The sequence below is a fragment of the Hemicordylus capensis genome, chromosome 2, assembly GCF_027244095.1.
Source record: "Hemicordylus capensis ecotype Gifberg chromosome 2, rHemCap1.1.pri, whole genome shotgun sequence".
Classification (NCBI taxonomy): domain Eukaryota; kingdom Metazoa; phylum Chordata; class Lepidosauria; order Squamata; family Cordylidae; genus Hemicordylus; species Hemicordylus capensis.
The window spans coordinates 363,845,042-363,863,647 of record NC_069658.1 but is presented as its reverse complement, the minus strand read 5'-3'; the positions used below and the strand labels follow the sequence as shown (position 1 = coordinate 363,863,647).

At 41.8% G+C, this 18,606-nt stretch overlaps 1 protein-coding gene across 3 annotated transcripts in view; it reads left to right on the top strand.

The window, feature by feature from the left end:
- The window catches only part of STK10 (serine/threonine kinase 10), a 112,519-nt gene that overhangs the window by 25,310 nt on the left and 68,603 nt on the right, over positions 1-18,606 (top strand). Inside the window, exon 2 of one of the 3 annotated variants that reach the window (XM_053290537.1) lies at positions 2,001-2,120. The exons of the other annotated variants lie outside the window; for them this stretch is intronic. The gene's annotated coding sequence lies outside the window, so the exon portion shown is untranslated. The remainder of the gene's footprint in view (positions 1-2,000; positions 2,121-18,606) is intronic. 3 annotated transcript variants of the gene reach the window in all.

The following is an 18,606-nucleotide window of genomic DNA, read 5'->3' as shown; positions in this document are numbered from 1 at the left end:
TACCAATAAGTTTCTGGGCAAAATACAAGGTGCTGGTTATAACCTATAAAGCCCTAAACAGCATAGGCCCTGGGTATTTAAGAGAACATCTCCCTTCACCATGAGCGTCCCCTCACCCACCCACTGATATCATCGAGAGAGGTCTGTCTGAAGCTGACACCAGCTCATCTGGTGGCTACGCAGAGATGGATGTTTGCTGCCCTGAGGCTCTGGAATGCACTCCCTCCCACCATGAGATCTCCCCCATCTCTGACAACTTTTAAAAAGTCCTTAGACTTACCTTTTCACCCAAGCTCTTTAATTTAATTGTGGTTTTAAATTGTTAGGTTTTAACTTTTGAGTTTTAACTTTTTATATTGTTGTGAGCTGCCCAGAGATGGAAGTTTGGGGCAGCATGCAAATTTGATAGATAAATAAATAAATATAATATAAATGTCTTGTCTTGAGACTAACTTGTGCTTCACTCACTGATCTGGTCTGCTCTGCAATCTGCATTGCAAGGTATACTCAGTCAAAATGTGGCTGAAGTTGCTTTAGCTGAGCTTATGGCTATGCTTGCTGCTAAGGGGGCTGCTTTGGCAGCTATTGCTGTGCTAGGAAGTAAGGAGTCATAATTGCGTATGAGGGAGCAACTTGTACCAGTAAAGTTGCAGCAGTGCAAGCACTGTGGCTAGCCGTGGATTCTGGGTCCGTGATTCTTTTTTGGCCATTTTTGGACTGTTTGAAATGTGTGTTCTCTGTTGGGAGGGACAGATTCTCTTTTACTGTATGCTTCTGAAGTGTTTTTCAAGGCAGGGTTGCAAAATGCACTGCAAATTGCAGTGCAAAACTTGTGTGAACACTCTGTGAGTGCAGCTTGTTCCAGCCATAGGGAACAATGGGGCAACTTGAAATACCCCATTGTTCTCCCATGAGTAGCTCCTAGGGACACCAAAGTGGCTGCTGTGCTAGGGCATGATGGGTTCTATCTTTCACCCAACCCACTTTGGGGGAGATGTTAAAATTGCCAACTTTCCCATTTCTTTTGTGGGTTGGTTGAATCGTAGCAGTGATCGTGCCTTACTACACAACCCACTTTGGTGTCCCTAGGAGCTACCCATGGGGAACAGTGGGGTGATTCAAGTTTCCCCATTGTTCCCTATGGCCAAAATACTTGAAACATTTTGAATTGTTTTGTCAAAAAAGCTGGCTTAACTGCTGTTTTTGACTAAAAGTTTAAGCCATTTGTGTTTCGTTTCGAGCTTAAAACAGAATGCAAAATCTGTTTCATGCACTTCCCTAACAAGGATCTACTCAGTTGGACACATTTCTGGCATGTTATACAGAGGGTAAACAAAGCGAAAAGAAAAAAAGCCACCCTAACTGTAGCTTTGGCTGTCTAAGCCCCATTCCCTTGCACTGACTCATACCAAGTATTCAAACCACTGCTCAGCAATGCACTTCCTTTCTAAGAAATCTACTGCAATACGTTGCTAGGAAACATCTAGCAAGAATGAGTGGTTCCCCTTTTTACATGTGATGTTCTCCCTAGATGTGTTTTCCCATTATTACAGGCCAGATTTCCCACTATGTATGGTGTTATTGACGAGTATTATTGCCTGTGCACTTTAGGCAGATTCCTGAATTTCATCCTTTCAGTCAATGTGGGTTGAGCCTCTTAAAGGGAATAAGCTGGAGTTTACATGGTGATTTTCTTCTCTATGGCCTTTACTATCCTGGGATGTGATTTTATAGCGAATAAGCATCCTTGCTAGCTGTTCCTATACTACTTTATGCCTCTTCTTTTATTAATAATGTGTGTGTTATAGCAAACAGATCAAAACTTACTCTGTTGCTCCCATTTCCCATTATTGGATGCAGGCTATATATGACTTTAAAAACTTTATTTAGAAATTAATGAAAAATATTCATTACAACCTTGAAATTGCCATGCTTGCCTAATGTTGCATTGGCCTCTCTTCGTTATTACTAATGAATTTTATGAAACTATTATTTTTTAGAAATTGAAATTTTTCATGGAAACGTTTCAGCTTCACCACTCTGCCCTTTAGATGACTTCTGTGATCTGTTTGACCATGCCTTTGTGATGAATTGAGGTGGACGACCTTCTTACGACTAGTGTGTGTTAAACTTTCATTCATGTTGTTTTTATTGTATTTTACTGTGTTAATTATATTGTAAGCTGCAGGATGAAAAACAGCGTACACGTTATAAATGGGAGGTGATGCTTTCTTCTCAACCTTTTTTGATAGGACATAATTGTGATTCAGCAGCATAGTTCTCTGTCTACTTAGCTTCTGCATCTTGAATAAACTATGAAAATACCACTCCCTGTTTCCATCCAATGAAATGGGAGGGTAGTGTTTGTACAGTTAATTAACAGCCACTCACTGAACACCTGCTTCACTCATAAAGATTAAGAATAGATGCCATTGGAAGTGGCTGTGCACATCTACATTACCTTGTGTACATATGTTGTCCTTGTGCAGGGAAGCTGAGACCAGTTGATGAGTTCAGTTTATATATGATGCCATAGATGAAATGGTGTCACTTGAAATGTGTTGGAGTATAATCCATAAAGTGGACCAGGCCTCCTGATGTGGTCACCTTGAATGTTAAGATGTTGGTTTACAAATTGCACTACTGTGAAGTAACAGATGAGTAAAAATGGCACCTTCTGCTGGGAGAAACGCTGGCTATTTAGGGAGAGACAGACATCCATGGAGTGAATTTCAAGCTCTGTGATCTGGCTGTAATGTCAACATACTAACTCAGTCTTCTGTGTAGAACATTATTGATGCAGACAGGTCACACTGAGTTAATTAGAAAGCAATTAACCATCATAGTGTCCTTCTGAGATAATCTGAATGAGCAATTACTTGATTATTGTAATGTGAGTGTGTAGAATACAAAAGTTTCCTTTTTCTAACTTTGCCATCACATCAGGATTGTTTTTTTTATTTTTATTTTTTTATTTTTATTTTTGCATTTATATACTGCCTTTCGTTAAAAAGATAACCCCACACCTTGTTACCACACACCTCAGTGCTCCAGCTTGGTTTTGTATTGTGTTTTGGGGTGTGTGTTTTAATATTTGAAATTGTAGCTTTTAAAAAGCATTTGGTTATATGGAAAAGTGGTGTGAAATAAGAAAGTCAGGAAGCAAGGTAGGCTTGCATTATTCCCATATGATTAGTTGTGATTTATTTTCTGCAGGTTCAGCCATAATATTGAGGGCTTATGTCGGGAAGTCCCCTTCATAGCCTCCTTCTTTGGATTTTATTCATTCATTCATTCATTCATTCATTCATTCATCACCTTTATATACCGCTCAAATTTTCATCTCTGAGCTTTTATGAATTTTTTTTAAAAAAGTAAAACTAGGCCTTTTCCCCTCTAGTTTATTTTCTTCCTTTTTTGGCAAAACTACAAGGGAAAATGTGCAGAGAGTATTCTGTTAAATCACTCAAAATAAAATGTACCCTAGCTAATTAATACAAAGGGTGATTGACAACCAAGGGAAGCAGTAATGACTATCTGATTTCTCCTCCATGGCAGAAATTGACCAATAAAGGGGGGAAGGGTGGGGTGAGGTTCCCCATACTTCCCTCCCATATCCATTTTCCTGGCTTGTGATGTTAAAAATAAATTGTTCCATTTAATTAGATAATTTCAAACTGTTTTTGTTTCTTTGCATTTCCTTAGAGTGGTGTACCCTCAGCATCCACCACTCCCCCAGCTGCCGCATTATTTCTGGCTTCTGGCTTGTTAGAGCAGGTATCAAACAAGCTGGTGAAGAACATAATTATGTGCCAGTTGGAGCAAAGTTGCCAAATCTGGACTGAACAGTGGCAGAGTAAATATAGGCTAGGTTGTAACTGTAATCTCTTGCTCTGTGGCTATTCCACTTCATGTCGCGTTGATTTAGGATGGGAAGGGAAAGATCTCTTTGACCTTTCACCTGCAGCCTTGTGCAATCTTTGTCGATACTTCTTCATTCTTCCAAATACACACACACACACACACACTCTTTCTTGCTTTACTGGAATCCAAAGAAGCCTTTCACTCTGTGTGGGTCAGGGCTCAGTGGTGAATTATTCTTCCTTCTCTTTCTTCCCACTAGTGACCAGTTTCTATTCCTTATCTGTGTGCTGAACGGTGACATTTACCCATGCCACCATATAATTGCAGAAGCATGTTTTGCTGCTCTGACTGCTGTCTTAGTACTTTTAATGATAACATGCCCTGGCATTTCCCTCCAAGATTAAACCCTAAATTCTTCCTCCTCGATGCTAAGATTCTGATGCATTGCTTGGGATTCAGCGGGAGATTTCTGCTGATAATTTTTCCTTATTGCAAAATGCCTTCTATGCATTCTTGCCATTAGTCTTCCAAAATACTGCCGAGTGAGCTAGTTGCTTGTAGGGTAGTAGGTTATGCATCAGGATTCTGAACATCTGAAAACTCCTCCTCTGCAATACAAACTACTTAGCCATTAAACATTACTGCTCATATTTAGTATTATTTACTTTTCATGTGATCAGCGCACAGTAGTTCTTCAACTGTCGCAGAAGTCTTTGATATTTCAAATAGATCTCATTTGCCCTGAAATTCTTCCTTGTTCTCAAAATGCACACGGGGGGTGGGGTGGGGCGGGATGCATCTATGTGCCAACTTTGTGCCTGCATGGTTTGCATTCATCAGGCTAGGCTCTCAAAGCCAGCAGCTGTCTTGGTGCATGCTCAGAAGCTGGTTCTGTTTAACTTCTTGTTGTTAATGTCATAGCTGTTGGTTGATGAAGTTGTGTTGAAGTGTATTGAAATGAGAGTGTGAATTAAGTTCTCAAGACCTTTGCTCTGTGCAGTAAATTTGGCTGGGAATTTCCAAGTTCGGAAAAAATCAGGTATGTCCCAGAGACGTGTAGGTTGTAAATGCAACAATTAAAGCAATTTGCTAATCTAACTGGGTTAAGAACAAAAAACCTGTTTTGTGTCTTGACTGCCTTTTTAAAAGTTGTAAGAGATGGGGAGTCTTTTATTTCAGCCGGGAGCATGTTCCAAAGTCTCTCAAAGTCTCAGGGCATCAGTGGAAAAGGCCCATTCCTGAGTAGCCACCAGATGAGCTAGTGGCAACCGCAGATGAACATTTAGTCTGGATGTTGACCAATTTCTCTCTCTCTCTCTCTCTCTCTCTCTCTCTCTCTCTCTCTATATATATATATATATATATACATACATACACATATATATATACACACACACACACACACACACAGAGGTGAAACTCAGAAAATTAGAATATCGTGCAAAAGTCCATTAATTTCAGTAATGCAAATTAAAAGGTGAAACTGATATATGAGACAGACACATTACATGCAAAGCGAGATAAGTCAAGCCTTAATTTGTTATAATTGTGATGATCATGGCGTACAGCTCATGAAAACCCCAAATCCACAATCTCAGAAAATTAGAATATTACATGGAACCAAGAAGACAAGGATTGTAGAATAGAACAATATCGGACCTCCGAAAAGTATACAGTGTACTGTGCTTGATTGGCCAGCAAACTCGCCTGACCTGACCCCATAGAGAATCTATGGGGCATTGCCAAGAGAAGGATGAGAGACATGAGACCAAACAATGCAGAAGAGCTGAAGGCCGCTAATGAAGCATCCTGGTCTTCCATAACACCTCATCAGTGCCACAGGCTGATAGCATCCATGCCACGTCGCATTGAGGCAGTAATTGCTGCAAAAGGGGCCCAAACCAAGTACTGAATACATATGCATGCTTATACTTTTCAGAGGTCCGATATTGTTCTATTCTTCAATCCTTGTCTTCTTGGTTCCATGTAATATTCTAATTTTCTGGGATTGTGGATTTGGGGTTTTCATGAGCTGTACGCCATGATCATCACAATTATAACAAATTAAGGCTTGACTTATCTCGCTTTGCATGTAATGCGTCTGTCTCATATATCAGTTTCACCTTTTAATTTGCATTACTGAAATTAATGGACTTTTGCACAATATTCTAATTTTCTGAGTTTCTCGTGTGTGTGTGTGTGTGTATATATATATACACACACACACACACACAATCAATTTCTCATTTAAAAAATAACATGGTTAACTTAAATCTCATCACAAACATGCCACGTGCTACTAGTCGGAGGGCTATAGGCCACCTCCAGCCTCAAAGGCAGGTTGCCTCTGAGTGCCAGTTGCGGGGGAGCAACAGCAGGAGAGAGAGCATGCCCTCAGCTCCTGCCAATAGGCTTCCAGCAGCATCTGGTGTGCCACTGTGTGAAACAGGATGTTGGACTTAGGGTGGATTTGATTTAAATCAAACTGATTTAAATCACGATTTAAATCACTAGCAGGGTGGATAAAAGTTAAAAAAATCCAATTTAAATTTAAAAAATCTGATTTAAATTTTAAAAATCCGATTTTTTTGATTTAAATCGGATTTTTTTTAAATTTTTATCCACTCTGCTAGTGATTTAAATCGTGATTTAAATCAAATCCACCCTGGTTGGACTAGATGGGCCTTGGGCCTGATCCAGCAGGGATGTTCTTATGTTCTTACTAGACATTAAGCCCGTTACATTAACGGGCGCTAGAAGAGTTGTGTAGAACTGTTTGCAGGTTTAACGGGTTGCTATGCGGACCTACGACACAGAGACGGTAACTACGCGCGTACGCAGTTGTGTGCGTAGTTTCCGTTGCTGCGTCCGCGCGCACCACGCATGTGCAGAACACCTGCCAGAGACACGGATGCAGGTACCTTAGGGTTTTATTATATAGGATGTTCTTATGTTTGTTCACATGTACAGTTGCTTAAGAATGAATTAATGACTCTCTCTTACCTACTTTCTTGATAGGTAACACATTAAGTTACCTAACAAACATAAGCATTCATTTCAGTTTCATCTCATGAAAATGGCTCTGGTTTGCCTGGCACTGCCCAATAACTAACAGCTCTTGGTTTTGGGAATTTCTGAGCTTTCAGTTTGGTTCTAAGCAAACTAAATTCAAATGTTCAAAGGCATAGCTGGATAGTAGAATTTTTGCCTTGGTTGGGGGTGGTGTGGTTTGGTTTTGATGTCATGGGTATCTAATAGAGAGTGCCTGTGACAGCACTAGTAATGCCCATTTCTTGTGTGTCTCTACACTTTACTTTTCTTTAAATGCTTGTGCTGCTAAATTGAGCTTTTTTTAAAAAAATGGCACAGTGGAACACAGCAACTCATTTCCCTGTGGCAATTTGCCATCATTCTGTGAACTGTTCTACTTGCATTTTTTTTAGAGCTATGCTCTCCCCCTCTCTATTGCTGAAGCACTGTCTTGTTCATTTGTTTTGAACAAAACGTAGGGCTAGTCTGTTCATTCCCAGAAAATACCCATTAGACAAGATAGTACTAGGTTGGGGCTGATAAGTTATAGCACTGGGGAAAAAATCACTTGTAAAGGCCCTCTGAATGATGTGGGTGGATATATTTATGAGCACTATTAACTGAGAGTGTGCGTAGCTCCAGTGCTCTGTTTATGCTAGGTGTGGTAGGAAGTTATGATGATCATGAACTTGCACATGGAATAGCAAGTTCCAGAGGACCTGTGGTGATGTTTTCTAAAGACCTCAGAGTTAAGTGGCATATCTAGGAATTCAGTATTAGTTCCTTAAGTCCAAGCAAGTTCCCTCATTAATGCCCTATCTTCTCTTTAGGTCATGATATCGGCCTTGAAGAAGTCTCCCCTCCCCTCCCCTCCTCCACCCGCAGATCCTGAGGGTGTTATGTTGATTCTGAGTGTTCATGGCAGCACAGCATTCTAAATACAGATTTGTTTTCCCAAGTCATTGTTTCATTTCCTCTGAAATAAGAACAGCAAGGCTCTGCTGGTTACTGGCTCAAAAGGTTGCCTGGCTCCATGCTGACTTCCGGCAAATGTGATTTTGTAACTTCCTCTAGAAGTATGCAATGCATCATCATCTCTGCTGCAGCAATTTTTTTTATAAGAAGAAAAGTTGGGCATGGAGTGGTGACTGCTTTTTCTGACTGTGTTGTGGTGTAAGCTTCTTTGGCCCTCAGTGTTTATGGAATTTAGATTTTTGTTCTGATACCAAGAGCTCTTGGCATTGTTTATAATGCAGAAAGGGAAAGAAGGGCAGCCCAAAATGTAGTTGCCTCAGTGTTGTTGACTGAAGTCTAATTAGTGTGTGAGAGATTTCTGGTAGCTTTTCTTGTCTTAGAGCCGAGAAGGGAGCATTAATATTTAAGGAGCATGCTTGTACAGACCTTGACAAACTTCTTTGGATCTAGGAGATCAAAAGTTTAGAAGCCAGACAATGGACACTTGGCAAAATTGCTATGCTTAGTGATAGACACTGAGTGAGAGGGTAAATGGGCTGCTCTGTATCCCCTTTACAAGTAACAGAAGAGAAACAGGGCTGCCTGGGACCAATAAAGATTCTGTCTAATAACTCTACCTCTGAATATGCTAGTCTAGGTGCCTGGAATTAAATGTCATGGCTCTCTGTTGTTAGGAATTTGTCAAGCTCTGTGCTGGTAGTGAAGAGGATGTAATGATCAAGGAGCTGACTGACACGTACCTCTAGGGGAAAATAGCAGGTTTGGAGGCCTATTGCCAAGAGATCTGCTGGTGAGCATTTGCACACATTGATCTGGGAGGCAGGCGGGGGACTTGCTCCTCTCCGATAACTTGTGTCATTTTGTTTGTTCCACAGTTCTTTAATCCATTTTGTCCATTGGGTGTTTAGTTTTTTAAAGATATGTATGAACTGTTTTTCCAAGGCTCCAAGTGTGGACAAATCATAAACATATACAACAGAACTATACATTCAAATGAAAATAAGATGCAGAACTCTGCGACTCCCTCTACAGCTGGGCTTGCTTTCTCAGGACAGGGGACTGGACGACTGGTATTACGCTTAAACCTCTGAACACTGAAGCTAACAACATTGAGGATACGGTTTTAAATAAGATTTTGTTAAATGCCCATGAGGCTTCTACTAAAAAGTGTTTTTTCTATTAAGTGGAAGTGATTTGTAATCTACACTTCTACCAGGGGCTTGAATCTACTGGATGCTACTGTAAAGGAGGTCCTTCCTGTATAAGGGAGGTCCTCCCTTCACTAAAACTGTCAGGTCTTGCAAATGTATTTATAAAGCTACACTTGTCTGCAATATCGTCTAGACATGCTGGATGGGATGGGAAGACTGCCTTCTGCATCCTGACTGCAAGCATTTCCTGGGTGGGGGAGGGGTTAAACAATCTATACCATCCCCCCCCCCCCAGTCCACAAGCCTGTGGAGCTGTAGAGTTTGTCTCTGGTGCTCTCAACATTGACAACTGCAAACATATCCAATTCTGTCAAGTTTTACGAAGGCAAAATCCAGTTCTGTCAAGTTTTATGAAGGCTCCAATCTACACACACCCCTTCCAGGTATTAAATTGATTATGCTTGAGACTAGGCATGAGCAGAGCAGAGGTGGAAAATCTCAAGCCCCCTTTCACTGTGTCCACTCCGCAGTTGAACTGGCCTGGTTCGCTACAGACTGGTTCAATCGCAGAGCGGTTTGGCGCACTCCTAACTTCCAACACTTCCTACCCACTTTTGGCACTGTAACTATGAGTGCCACTTACCAAGTAATTTCTGAACAGTGCTGATATTTCGGCTTGATCTGACAATTGCTAGTTTGTGGGCAGTTCCAGATGTTAATCCAATCAAACCAGGTGTTCATGCTTTTCCAAGTGGAAAAAGGAGCCCTCCCATTATAAAGCAGCTGAAGCTCCTTGCCCCACAGCATAAAGACAAGATTTCCTTTCTCGCTCCTGAATCTGAAAGTGAAGAGATTGCAATTGCTGTGGATGACCTCCAACAAATTTAATTGGAAAGGAAGCCTTTTTCTAGTGACTCTACTCTAAAAACAAGCTGTTTAAACCACGGAAGGAAGGGCTGGGCTCTTGCGAGGGGCTCACAGTTTCTCACAAGTGAAACTCTGTTGATAACAGTAAAGGCAGAATTTAGCACCAGGAGTCAACACCTACCCTACGGCACACTTTACCTTTATTGAGGGGAGTGGTGCCTTGGTAACAGCTGCATTTCCCTTAACTAATTTGTAATACCCCATCCTCACAAGCGGGTTTAAAGCTCCACCTGCTGTTTGCACCCACTGTACTCTTACATAAATGTCACTGAACTGTGGAATGTGTTTGATGCTTGGATCTCACTCATTTATGGGGATATCAGATAGTCCAAAGCACTCTGATTTCAGGTGAAGTCTGAAAAAGATATAATTTTCTTCCTTGAAATTCAGAACATAGAGACTTATCTCCATAACAGAAGCCAGCAAAAAAAAAAAAAAAAAAGCCAAGCCACATTGAACTGTGGGGATATCAGTTCGATGTAGACACATAAGCATTGCTTCCTTAGCACTAATTGGTAAGGGAGCTTTTCCATCAACAGATGGAAAGTTGAAATGTAGTATGTAGTCTCTAAAGCACTGTTTGCCCTATAAAATGTCTGAATATGGGCATTTGTGAGTTGAAGCTAAGGATGGAGACTTTCCATCTCTGCACATACATAGTCTCAGGTAAAGGTAAAGTTGTGCCGCCGAGTCAGTGTTGACTCCTGGCAACCACAGAGTACCATCATTCTAATACTTGGGTGGCGGGAGTAAATTGGAGCCTTATAAAACCTGACAGAATTGGATTTGTGCTCTTTTGAAAGCACAAGATGAGAATAAATTAGAAGCAATAGATTTTGTCCTGAGGTAAGACTTTCTGACAGATGTTTGTTAATCTACTAGGTGTTATAAACCTTTAGTGTCTAACATTCTATTTTTGTCTTTGTTCCAGAAAATGTATTAAGATATTGTGAGGGAAACGCTTGGTTTTGTTTAATTGTTTGTTTTGTTAATTTGTTTAAGAGCTAGTGTGGTGTAGTGGTTAGAGTGCTGGACTAGGATTGGGGAGACCCGAGTTCAAATTCCCATTCGGCCATGAGACATGCTGGGTGACTCTGGGCCAGTCACTTCTCTCTCAGCCTAACCTACTTCACAGGATGGTTGTGAAAGAGAAACTCAAGTGTGTAGTACACCACTCTGGGCTCCTTGGAGGAAAAGCGGGATATAAATGTAAAAATAATAATAAAATAATTCTGAGAGATGTTAGCATATTCAATGAGGCAGAAATTATTGCCTGTCTTAAACTGGCTTTACACATGTTTTGCTTTCTACTCCTTTTTCTTCCTTACTGAGTAGTGGTTATAGAATTTTGGTTTCATTACTCAGTACCTTAATGTACTACATTCTAAATTAGATAACTGAAAAATAGTGTAAAATATGATACATTTCTTTCTTGCATGCATTGTTATAGACATGTAGGATGAGTTGTTGATACTCTGGTGTTCTAATTTTAGTCTCCATTCCCCAACTGTAGTGATTTTCCTGGTAAAAGCGTGGCATGACTGAGGACTGGGTCTCACGATCCGTGAGACCTGGTTTGGGCCAGTGAGTGGGAAGGGAGCCCTGGGCAGCCGGATCGGCCGCCCACACAGTTGCCGGCTCCGAGACGGAACCGGCGGGGGCTGGGGATCTTGGGGACCACATGGCCCCCGGAAGCCCCAGTATGCCCTGCGCGAGCGCGCATGGCATACTGGGGAGACCCCCGGAGCCGGGAGGCAGCTTTTTGCCTCTCGGTCGGTCGCGAGTAGCCACAGTGCAGAGCCGCACTGCGGCTACTCACGATCAGGGAGCCTGGTTTTGCGGAGCGCTCACTCCGCAAACCTGGTTTAAGGGTGGGATAGTTAGGCGGGTTACCTGCCTAGGAACCACCGGGCTCGCAGCTGAGCCTGGTGGTTCTCACGATCGGGGAAAATCGAGCTAGGCTTTCCTAGCCCGATTTTTCCCTATTGTGAGAATATCTCCTGAGAGTTGAACTTGAGGTCTATTGCAAATATGAGTCTGGTGGCTGTAGGGATGATTGAGAAGCAGCTGGGAAGGAAGAGTTTCTGGGGGGGAAAGAGTGTATGGGGGAGGACTCCTTGGGGCACTGCCAGACAGGGTATTTAGTCTGAAATTGTTAACTTGTTCGCGCCTTCTTTACAGGGGTGGGGGTTGCCATGGAATTGTCATAATCTGTCCATTCTTTATGGGATGTTGTCTTCCACCTATATTTTCCCTTGCTTAACTCATTTCATTTATTTACATGGAAAACCCAATTTTTAAAGTATGTATCTATGCAGTGACTTCATGTGTGAACTGTTGGTAGTGCTACGCTTCCTTATTTTTGGATAGTGGTAGTTTTAATAAGTTCAGTGATTATAGGGCGGGGGCTGAACCCCATCCTCATACCACTGCACTTCCATACCTGAGCATAACCACATCCTTTCCTTTTAGACTGCTGCCATTCAAGATTTTTGTGGGAGGAATCTGTACCATTGTTCCTTTAAAAAACAAAAAACACCACCTGAATTTATACTGTATCGACTTGATGCTAATACTTTGCTGCCAATACCAATAATAGCCTTATTTGGTTAAGGGTAAAAGCACCAAAATGGCTGCAGGTCAAGATGCTGACATGGGGGTGGGGAGTGGGGGGACTCTCTTGCTTGCGGAAGTGGGTAAAAAGGGGGTGGTTGACATACAACCTTATGTTAGGGACTGTAGGTAGAACCTAATAGCACAAAAGTGCACACAAACACATTTGTGTAGAAACAGTGGTGCAATTCTGCCTTCAGCTCAAGGTAGAAAAGCAGTGTCTGGATGGTGCTACAAGGAGTACTTCTGGAAATTCCCCCATTCCTTGCTTGTCAGCTACACATTGTGCCTCCTTCCTCCTGTGGTGCTTTGCAATAGCAGAGGGGGCTGATTTACAAATGTGAGTTGCAGATAGCCTCCAAGATTGAACCACATGTTCTGTTTTTCACAGCAACTCTTATCTTGAGATATAAACAAAGAAAAGCTGGTAGGCTTTGCACCCCATTCTTACAGTAGTCACTGATTACCACTCCTATATATGCTGTTGCTGGAAACTGTCATTAAACAGACACATATTTCCTGAAGATATGTTGTAGGATACCTAAGTAAATGTCACAAGGAGCCTTTCCTGCTTCTTACTGAGTAGATCAGTTGGTTGGAAAAGGCTATAGTTTCACACAGCAGCACAGCTGGAGTGCTTACTGACAAGTAGAGCTGCTGGGGGAATGGGAGAAACCTAGTTTGCTGGTTGCAGACTTGATCCTTTCCCAGCCAGCAGCTCTCTGTGTGTGTGAGAGGGGTGGGGGGATTCCAGTAAGAGGCTGCAGGCCTTCCCAACAGAGAATCAGCTAACTGAGCAGTTCTCCAGTCTCCTGTTTCAAGCTCCATGTGTCAGGCTGGACAGTACCTGAAAGTACTTCTTGTCCTGCTCTTTGCTGGTGTAGACTGCATTTCATCAAAAAGCAGCTTAAGAACATTAAGAGCAGATCAGGAGGGACAAGAAAAGGATACTTGTCCTTCTACCAGAAAGGAACTGGGTGGTGCAAGCACACACACACCCATCCATCTCCAAATTGCTGTCCACTGGACTATACCGGCTCTTCAGCTGGCTCTTCAGTTGTGATAGCAGCTGTGTGTCTATTAATAACATGTGCTTCATTCAAGCACACCTTGAGTGTTTATGTTGGGAACAAATCCCTTTATAAATTATCCTTGCAGGCTTTCCAAACAAAGTTCTAAAAAGATAAAACAATAATGTAGATTAAACTGACCCCTCCAGGCCCTCAGTATTTCTCCAGAAGGACCATGTACGCCTGTGTGTTGTGCAAGATCCTGCCTGGAATGTACTGTTGCGTGCCTCTGATAGAAAAGTGAAGCTGTATGCCAGATCCAGATAGTTACAGTGTCCTAGATAACGATCTAGAGTAAATGGTATTGCTCTGTATTTACATAGACGGGTCAAGGTTACCTAATAAGGCCTTTGCTTTTTAATGGGGGGAGTGTGTGTCTGTACGTACATCGCTTTTGTTCACCTCGTGGAGTCTTGTGCTAGACATTCTAAGTCCAGTGCCTTTTCCCAAAGGATTAACACAGATGAATCTTGAGACACCTATCCATAGTTGCTCTTTTGCCTCTGGCTGTGTCTGCATAATGTAAGAAGAGCTTACAGATGGGCAAATAAAACTGGCCAATGTACAATAAGGTAGCAGTTCAGAGATGGTTATCTTCAGAAACAGTTTTCTGGTGATTATCACTATGAAACTGTGGCTTATGCCTCGCGATTCCTTGTTTTCAATCTGTGAGAAGCACAGTGTGTGTTCCCCTTTCCTTTGCCTGCTACATTGTGTATTTTGAGATGGAGATGGGTTAGAAATATCTGTCACTCCTAATTCTTAACCTTGGCTTCAGGGATTCACAAATTTCAGCTCAGCTTACTAGCCAGCTGCTGTTTATGCATGCCACTAATGCTTTCTCTTCCCTTAGATCCTTTTCTGGAGCACAGGCAGAGGTCTTAGGAGAGAAGCAGGTCTTTTGTCCTTTGTGCTGGGAGATGGAGGTGGTAAGAAACAGTGGGAGTCTTCCAACTCTGTCTTCTCAGGAGTTATTGGATCTTAAAAAAAATAAGACCCTCCTTAAGGAGAAAAAGAGAGTTCATTAAGAAATCTTGGAAATTAAGAAAAGGCTCTTCTTTTTTTTGGCGAATTGCTGCAAGAGGTCTTGGTAAATCTCCAATGAGTTTTAGAACATTATATGCAGACTCTAAGCCAGAGTGGAAATTGAACAGTTTAGATATAGATTTATTACCTCGCTGGCCTGAAGTAACTCTAACTGAAGTGGTTAATTTGATTGAGACAAGGTCTGTTTGAGAAAACCATAATTTTGGTTTTGTCATAATTTATGGCTAGCTCCTGGGTTGTGCAAAAATCTGCCAAGGCCCGTAGCGCTCTTTTAAGACCAATTTGAGATATTTTTACTGTACTGTTTTTATTGCAGTTTCTTTTGATGTTTCTGAAGTGTCGTGTAGTGTTGTGTGTGTGTGTTTATGTTGTATTGAGTGGCCACTGGCCGTAATAAAGTACTACTACTGATTTAGACAATGAAGGTGGGGAAGGCTCCGGGTAGTGACTTTGTCCTCCCTGAGCTAATTAAAGCGAACCCAGATTGGTGGGCTCCTCTGCTTACATCCTTCTTCACACTCATTGACTGAACAGCACACATTCTAAGGATTGGGGTGTAACAACAGTGGTCTCAATACATAAAAGGGGCAATAAGAGTGATCTGACTAATTATCACCCCGTTAGTTTGAGTGAAGTGAGTAAGCTATATACAAGACATCTGAATCAAAAACTCAAAAATTGGTTGGAGCTTGAAGGTATACTTGGGGAAGAACAAGATGGATTCAGATTTGGGAGTTTAACAACTGATCACATTTTAGTTTTATATCATCTAGTACAGGTGAAACTCGGAAAATTAGAATATCGTGCAAAAGTCCATTAATTTCAGTAATGCAAATTAAAAGGTGAAACTGATATATGAGACAGACACATTACATGCAAAGCGAGATAAGTCAAGCCTTAATTTGTTATAATTGTGATGATCATGGCGTACAGCTCATGAAAACCCCAAATCCACAATCTCAGAAAATTAGAATATTACATGGAACCAAGAAGACAAGGATTGAAGAATAGAACAATATCGGACCTCTGAAAAGTATACAGTGTACTGTGCTTGACTGGCCAGCAAACTCGCCTGACCTGACCCCATAGAGAATCTATGGGGCATTGCCAAGAGAAGGATGAGAGGCATGAGACCAAACAATGCAGAAGAGCTGAAGGCCGCTAATGAAGCATCCTGGTCTTCCATAATACCTCATCAGTGCCACAGGCTGATAGCATCCATGCCACGCCGCATTGAGGCAGTAATTGCTGCAAAAGGGGCCCAAACCAAGTACTGAATACATATGCATGCTTATACTTTTCAGAGGTCCGATATTGTTGTATTCTTCAATCCTTGTCTTCTTGGTTCCATGTAATATTCTAATTTTCTGAGATTGTAGATTTGGGGTTTTCATGAACTGTACGCCATGATCATCACAATTATAACAAATTAAGGCTTGACTTATCTCGCTTTGCATGTAATGCGTCTGTCTCATATATCAGTTTCACCTTTTAATTTGCATTACTGAAATTAATGGACTTTTGCACGATATTCTAATTTTCTGAGTTTCACCTGTAGATAAATATATTTGTAAACCTAATTCTGCTGTATATATGGCTTTCCTTGTTTTTAAATTTGCTTTTGATTCAATGTCGAGAGAGATTCTTGGGGGAAACTTATTAATTCTTCTATTGATAGGTGTTTACTCCTCCTTCTCCAGAAGTTGTATATAGACACTACCCTACCTGTGTTTCCTATAACAGGGATTCTCAGACATTGTTGACTACAACGAGCCAGCGTGGTGTAATGGTTAGAGTGCTGGACTAGGACCGGGGAGACCCGAGTACAGATCCCCATTCAGCCTTGACACTAGCTGGGTGACTCTGGGCCAGTCACTTCTCTCTCAGCCTAACCTACTTCACAGGGTTGTTGTGAGGAGAAACCTAAGTATGTAGTACACCGCTCTGGGGTCCTTGGAGGTAGAGTGGGATATAAAATGTAAATAATAAAAAATAATAATAATACAACTCCCAGAATGCCCAGCTGCTATGACTTTTGCTTGGGGATTATGGGAGTTGTAGTCAAGAACATCTGGGTGTTAAAAAAAACTTTCAAAAATTGTTTTGATAGATGAGCATTTGTCTAGCTGAAAGACCAAAATTGCAAGTATTTATCTTCCTATGAGCTCTTGATAGAATTTCTCATTTCTTTAAGAATAGTCCTGCTGGATCAGGCCCAACGCGCATCTAGTCCAGCATCCTGTTTCACACAGTGGCTTATCAGTTGCCTCTGAGAAGCCCGTAGGGAAGAGGTGAAGGCATGCCCTCTCTCTTGATGTTGTTTCCCTGCAACTGGTATTGTGCCTCTGAGGCTGGCCTGCTGCCTATAGCCACCAGAGTAGTAGCCATTGATCGATGTGTCCTCCATGAATTCGTCTAAGCTCCTTTTAAAGCCATCCAAACTAGTGGCCATCTACATCCCATGGCAAAGAATTCCATAGATTAATTATATGCTGTGTGAAAAAGTACTTCCTTTTGTTGATCCTAAAATTCCCAGGCTTCTGTTTCATAGGATGACCCCTCGTTCTAGTGTTGTGAAATAGGGAGAAAAAGTTCTCTGTCCACCCTCTCAACTCCATGCATAATTTTATACACCTCAATCATGTCTCCCCTTAGTTGCCTCTCTTCCAAACTAAAGAGCCCTAGATGCTGTAGACCTTCCTCATAAGGAAGGTGCTGCAGACCCCTGATCATCTTGGTTGCCCTCTTCTGCACCTTTTCCAGTTCTGCAGTATCCTTCTTAAGGTACAGTGACCACAACTTTATGCAGTACTTCAAATGTGGCCGCACCATAGATTTGTATAAGGGCGTTATCATGTCCCTTTTGTACAGGCTTTGCTTGCCCTGAAATGTATACCAATGCCTAACAAATCTAAACCCCTCCTCCTTGCACCACCATCTCACCCACACATTGAGACCCCTCAGCTCTGCCTGTCTCACTGACCCTGCGCATGGAACAGGTAGCACTTCAGAGAACACTACCCTGGGGATCCTGGACTTCAGTATGCTGCCTAGCAGCCTAAATTTGGCTACCAGGACCTCCTGACTGCATTTCCCAACATCATTGAGCCAACGTGCACCACGACAGCTAACTCCTCCTTAGCACTACCTAACAGTCTACCTAGATGCAGTGTAATGTCGGCAACCTTTGCACCAGGCAGGAAGTCACCGTGCAGTCTACGCGCATATCTCAGACCCATCTCTCTCTGCCCATTTTCTCTAGGTTACAACCAGGCCAAACAGGTATTTATCAAAAGGTTGAATAATATGGAATATCAAAACGAAGTGAATAGAATATCGCATAATATGAAGGTTTGGGCTGTAAATTTATCTTTGGAACCTGTGAATGATAGAACACTCACTTTTCCCAGGTTGCAGAAAGAATTTTTTTGGTGCTGCGTATAATGTTCTTCCTTCTGCCTTGCTGCAGGGTAGATACTCTAAAATTCAATTTGCTGATCGAATCTGCCCGTGTGGGTTGAGGGAGATTGAAACGATTCAGCATGTTTTATTATACTGCCCTTTTTAATAAGGATGCTCATGTATTACTCCCCTATTGTTGAAATATCCAGCTAACTTGGATGGGTTTTATGCCATGTTTCTTCTCTCTGATTCAAACCAATTTATAGCCTTTTGTGGTAGCTCCGTTTTGTGTCGCAGTGGTGAGAATGCAACAACAGATGAATCGGTCATGAAACAGTTGCTTTTGAATCTCCCTTTCTCTCTGGTAAAATCGTCAAGTTTTGTAGCTGATCTTTGATTGTAAAGAAAGTTGTTGTGGGAGCCACCTCCTACTGCTCTGAAGGGATTCCTGTTTCTCAAAAATGGCAGTGGAAATGAGACCTCTGGGGAAGAAATCTGTGTGGTGCTGGATGTCCTGCTCACCAGAG